The sequence below is a fragment of the Telopea speciosissima genome, chromosome 6, assembly GCF_018873765.1.
Source record: "Telopea speciosissima isolate NSW1024214 ecotype Mountain lineage chromosome 6, Tspe_v1, whole genome shotgun sequence".
Lineage (NCBI taxonomy): Eukaryota > Viridiplantae > Streptophyta > Magnoliopsida > Proteales > Proteaceae > Telopea > Telopea speciosissima.
The window spans coordinates 47,698,475-47,704,890 of NC_057921.1; positions in this window are offsets into that span (position 1 = coordinate 47,698,475).

A 6,416-nucleotide genomic window follows, 5' to 3' on the forward strand; every position below is an offset into this window, starting at 1 on the left:
TTGCTTTTGCAGGGAGTTTTTATTTGATGTGGTTAAGCTACAATCATACTCAATGTATCCTCACCTTTTTCTTTAGTACACGTGTATGTTCTACACACCTTTGTAACTTTCCAGGTTGGTTGGATACGGATCTTAATCTGATCCATTTTTCGGGCACATGGCAAATTCCCAATCGCATAAGAAAATTTTGGAGATTAATCTTAAGTAATGATTACTGCTTGCTTACTACACTTAATTTAAGATTAACTAAATTTTATTAATTAAGTTTGGTTTAGAACTTACGAGAGGTTATGAAAGGTTGGGGTGATAAGGTATTAAAGGCTGTAAAATGTTAGTAGACCCGTAGGTAGGACCCAGCAAGGTTGCATTAGCCTTTTCCCCTCATCAATAAATATAAACCCCATTAATATCATATTACACCAACCTTTGACATGACCGTGTTACTACCCACCTCACCCTTGGGAGATATTCATGATTTATTTTGTATCTTGAGCATAGTTAGTTAAAATGCATTTTAAACTTTTATTTTTATCTGATCTTTAATTATATGAGAAAAAATACCTAAAATACAAAAATAAATTTCTCATATTTTAATGAAATAATATATTTTTAAAAATTACTTTTTTATAAATTTATAATTATTTTGTTAAATATTAATATTTAATTTTAAAAAAACATGAGTTGGCCTTACAATTTAATTTTTTTTGCTCGATATTTAAATCCAAATGTTTAAAACATGTACCATCAATTTTTTGATTTTTATTTTGAAATTTTGATCATAATTTTTACAGTTCTGTTTGCAGGATCAAGTATACCTTCACCCATGTTGAAGAAAGAATCCTTTCATCAATGATGATTTGACTCATGGAATAGTGAATGGGCATACTTTGATTAGCTCTTAGATTAGGGTTTACTTAGAAGTGGAGGCAAATAGCATATTTGTGTGGAAAATTATTTTAGCATGCCTTCACCCAGAAGTAAATTTAGAACACCCTAGGTTTTTGGTCAAGTGGAATGGTGATCTAGAAATTCCAACCATTGAGTGTTTATGAAATTATAGGGATGAACCAAGTGTTAAATTTGGACCGAAATTCAATGTATTCTTTCATATGTATGATACTTTTTTCTTGGTAAAGAGAATTTTTGTTATAAAAAATCATGAGAAAAAGGAACAGTAGTACATTGATCAAAGAAAAGCTAAGAAGATATCAGTTCAGGGGGATGTCCCCCTGAATCGTTATCCTCTCCTATTACAACACGGTGTTGTAATGTATCGTGTGGTGTTGCAGAGACCATGTGCACAGCGGGCCCCACATGGTGCACATGGCCTCTCCAGCCGCCACACGATGCATTATTGCACCGTGCTGTAACAGGAGAGGATAAAAACTCATGTCCCCCCCTAGTCCCCCCCCCCTAGTAAGGGATTACTCTGGGAGCATTGTGGCCAATGCCCTTGCGAGCTTTGAGGCTCAGAGTCAATTAGGCAACTCTTCTATGTATCCATTCACCCACACTAATCCCTTATTAGTCCTTGGTTTCTCAATACCTTATAAAATTATTTTACCACTTGGCAAACTTCAATTAAACTAAAACTTGAAAAGTGAACAATTGATCATGGGTTCTACTTATATTTTCCAAAATTCTTGACCCATCTAAACTGTTGTATGACAGTTATTTGAGGTGGGGAAAAAAATCCTCTCCAATTTCCTAAAAGTGCAGTGTGGTGTAGTTCGGGGCTGAGAGCTCACCATATGGAAGATGTTAAATCTAAGGGTGCCAAGCTCGAGAAGAAAGAAAAAAAAACTGGGTCAATCGAGCTCAGCACCATTGGATTTAACATCTTCCACGTGTCCAACTCTCAACCCTAAATAGCACCGCACTACACTTTTAGGGAATTGGAGAGGATCTTAATCCTTTGAGACATGTTCTACTTCCTGGTGAAGGTGTATCAGAATAATTATCACCTCCAATTCGCGGGCACTTCCACTTCCACTAATAGGGGGGAGTGGACCCCACCTTGGGTAATGTTTTCGGGCAGGGAGTAGGATGGTCATTTCCACCTCCATGTGAGGAATTAGAGGAATTGGAGGGGGCAGCAAATTGGAGGGGACAATGATTCAGGTGTATCAAGCCCTCGCACCCATATTTATGTGCCTTCTCGCATGCAATATGAGTTTTTTTTTTTTTTTTGTATGAGAAAAAAAAAATTGAAACTAAAAGGAGGAATATACAAGAGAGTTAGAGTCCAGGGCATTTATGTCCAAATAAGAAACTATTGCAGAACACAAAGGATCCCCTATCATGTTAAACTTTAAGTCCAAGTCCTAGGCTACGGGGCTAACAAAAGGTACTTAAGGAGATGCCACGACCAAGGATTAGTAGATGGAGATAGAAGAAGACCGGAGATCTGCTGATTTGAACACCACACTTCTTTTATCTTCAACCTTAAACTGGTGGCATGATCTAGCTCTATACGAATACAAAATAACTCTGGTTCCAATTTGCGGAAAGATTTGATCGAGCCTGTAGCAAATAACATAAACTTACCTTCTCGCATGCAATATGAGTTAAATGAATGGAAACCAAAATTTAAGAGCTGAGAGGGATATACTTGTACATGTTTGACTAGCTCCATCCGATTTCTTAGAAAAGAAAAAGATCATCATGACCCCAGTGTGCATATTCATATGTATGCCCTTTCACATCCCTTGTGGACTCCACAGTCCATACTATCTCTCATCATTAAAAACCCCAAATTAGATAATTCAGTTTTTCACACCCTCATTGGTGAAAAATTGGACTTTGACATCGTAGTGATCCCTCGTCCTTCTTTCACCCTTCCCAGCAATTGAATTATATATATATACCTATTTTTAAGATCAACCCCAATTTTGTGCTAGAAGCCAAAAATAAGATGTAACTCAAAAGATAGTGGAGTAAGGGTTTTCAAGCTTCTAACACTCCATCAAAACCTAAAGATCTGAACATCTAAGTGGAGTGCTTCTTCCCAAGTAGGATTCTCAAATTCTATTTTCCAATCATACAACTATAATTCCATAATCGCATCACAATCTAAAAAGAAGCTGGAGCTCAACCAAAAATAGACTACCTTTAGGCTTAATTTGGTATGTAATAGTCTGAATAATTGGGCATTGTATTGATTTGTATTGGTTTAAGGGTGTCAATCGGTTCGGTTCAATTATTCATTTCAAAACCAAAAATCAAACCAAACAGACCATTAATGGAGAATAATGTGGAAGGTGGAAATTAGGTTTAATTATTGGGTTCTTAAATGGTAGTTTTGGTCAAAGCACATTCTATATAATAGATGTAGGACCATCTTGGATTTATAGGTAAGAGTTAGGTATGTGTGGCTACGTGCTTCTCTCTCTAGATTTGGACTTTGAGATCTTCACCAAAAAAGAAATAAAAATTAACTTATTCTATCTCAATCTGATTTATGTTTCTCTTTTATTTTCCTCAATAATTCATTGGTGGGCATTACATAGTTTAAATACAGAGAATACTGGAGACAGTTACTTAGTGTATAAACAAAATGCAAGTGGAGACGTGTTGGCCACTAATAAGGTATGGGAAGCATTATTTGGCATCTTTGCTCCCTCCCACTAGGACAATGGCATTTGGGAGCTGGGGGTCAAACAAGGAATTATTATATCCACTCAATCGGTTTGAATCGGTTGGAACTATAGAAATTGGAGTCGAAAAAAAAGGATCGAATTTCTCTCCACCCACAGTAAATGGGATCTCATTCACTACAGAGTGGGAGAGGGCAGGAAAAGTTATCGGGAGGGTATTTTGGAACATACAAAACCCTAGGAGGGGTTTGGGAGCCCTAGGATGGTGGGTGAACCGTAGAGATGTAAACGGATTGGATTCGGCTCGGATAGTGCTATATCAACATCCGTATCCGATTAGCTTTCGGACGGATTCGGATAGTGCTAAATGGATGCGGACACAGATACGGATACGGATCAAATATTTTATCTGTTTACATGCAAATATAGTTTTTCGGATAGCTATAGCCTATCTGTATCCGCATCCGTTTAGCTTTTGGACGGATTCGGATAGTTCTAAACGGATACAAACATAGATACGGAAATGAATTTCGGCTATTCATTTACACCCCTAGTGAACCGTCTTCTATGGATGGAGGGAAACTTAGTCCAAAAAAACATTAAAGATTTTTATAAATATGTGATTAGGGTGCGTACATTTTATCCACCATAGACCCTGTTGAATGCAGGAGCTTTGTGCATTAGATACGACCTTTTTTTTATGTGATTAAGATAAAGGAACGCTAACTAATGTTGTATGTAAGCGTGTATCTGTGGCCACACACAGTTCGACACGAAAAAACCACCGCACCCCTGGACCTTTCCACCTTTCTAGGGAGTGTGGTTGTCTTTTCGTGTCACGTTGTATTTGGGCATAGGTACACATCCACACACAGCACCGATTAGCATTCTTTCTCCCATGTGATTATTTGGAGTTTTTAATTCAAAACACTTGTTGAGTTATGAGAGATAATTCACATTGATTTTTTGTTAGTTTGCGTGTGGTTATGTTTGGAAGCCAAGAAAAAGAAAAGACGAAAAAGTTTTAAAAAAAAATTAATTTGAAAAACAAGGTAGGCACATAAATCAATCATTGCATCATCGTGTTTTTTGTTTTATTATGTTTTTTAATTTTCTTTTCTCACCTTCCACTCATAGTCAATTCCAATAGGTGTAGGAATCAACCTTCCCTATTCCAGAATGGGCCTTGTTCTTGGACCCATTCTAGGAGTTGAGAATAGGAATGCATACCAAACAATTATATATCTGTTTAAGAACGTGTTCTTATTTCAGAATACATACCAAACACAGTCTTACACTAACACGACATGGGAATAACATTGAGTTAATGCAAATTTGATACGGCATGATAAATAATTGGATTGAATTAGGGTTAAGAGTATGTGACACACTTGATCCATTTGACATGGTAAAGGTTTCCTCGCTGCCAGCTTGGGAAGCAATCCCCACACAAGTGGAATAATGATTATCAAATGGAATGAGAAGACTCTTGAATCACCGGTGATCCACCACCATTGGACCCTCTTCCACTATTGTACTTAAGGGTGTTAAACCATCTTAATTTTGAAATCATAATTGAATCATTTATTAAACGGTTTGACTCGGTTTCGTTAAATCTTTTTTTTTTTTTTTGGTTCATATATGTACATCTAAGAGTATTAATTCAATTAAACCATTTAATTAAATACTCAATTTTAAAACCATAATCAAACCATTTATTAAACGATTTCGGTTCAGTTTCAGTAAACGGTTTGAGTTTGATTTTGACAACCTTAATTGCACCCTCCAACCCACCATGTTACGCTACTAGTGGCGTCCCTCCCTTTTTGCATCTTTCTCTACCTCTGCATCCCACCTCTGTCTATCCTACTCTGACAAAACCTTGCACATATGCTTCCTCTTGAACACATCTCCATTGACACAATTGAAGTTTTCATTCTTGGTGTAAGGATCGACGGCAAAGCAAGTTTGGGATAATGGGATGGAAGATGTTGCGGAGCATGGCGTCGTTGGCATCACAACTGGTAGACTCAAAGCCTCAGTCCTGCTGCCTAATGATGGACAACATTTTTGTGGAAAAAAACATGGTGCTTCGGTATGTCTTTTCCTCTCCTATATGTAGAGAGGGGGGTAGTTCCATTTCTCTAATAGTTTTATCCCAAATTTGATTTATCCTAATCTTGGCTTTCATTATTCATTGTTTTGCTATGTTCAAAATTTAGTACAATTCTGAAGTGTCCTGACGTGACCCTACAAGCAAGTGCAACAATTACGATAGGGGCCAACAGTGCTCTTTTATCTTGGAAGTTGATTCACAAAAACACAGTTTGCACCATAAAGGACATCTACAGTCTTAAGGAGAGTGACCAGTGGCACAACTCAGCCCCACCGATTCTTCATAAGTTCTCCATATTTTTTCAGGTTCGTGATGCTATATTAGGTGTTTATCATCGATGTGATCGATCGGAATTATGTACGGTATAGGATAAATACTCATTTTCCTATTTATATATTGAATTATTTTCAACAATTCTTAAGATTGTAGAGTTGCTTCAATGATAACAATTTTTTTTTAGCAAAATGACAAATCCATAAGAAGTTTGTTGGCATTAAGAAGAGATTGTTTTCGCAAAGCTCAGTATGTGCACTTGCCTTGCTTATGTAGAACATTCTCTTCAAAGAGGTGCTTACTGTTCCTTTAAAAGTTTATGACCGCTAGTTGTTTTATGGTATAGAATGATGAAACATTCCCGGGAACTATGTATGAAAAGAAAGTGAGAGGAGAATGGTTGTTGCCTGCGATTAACCAAATGGTTCGAG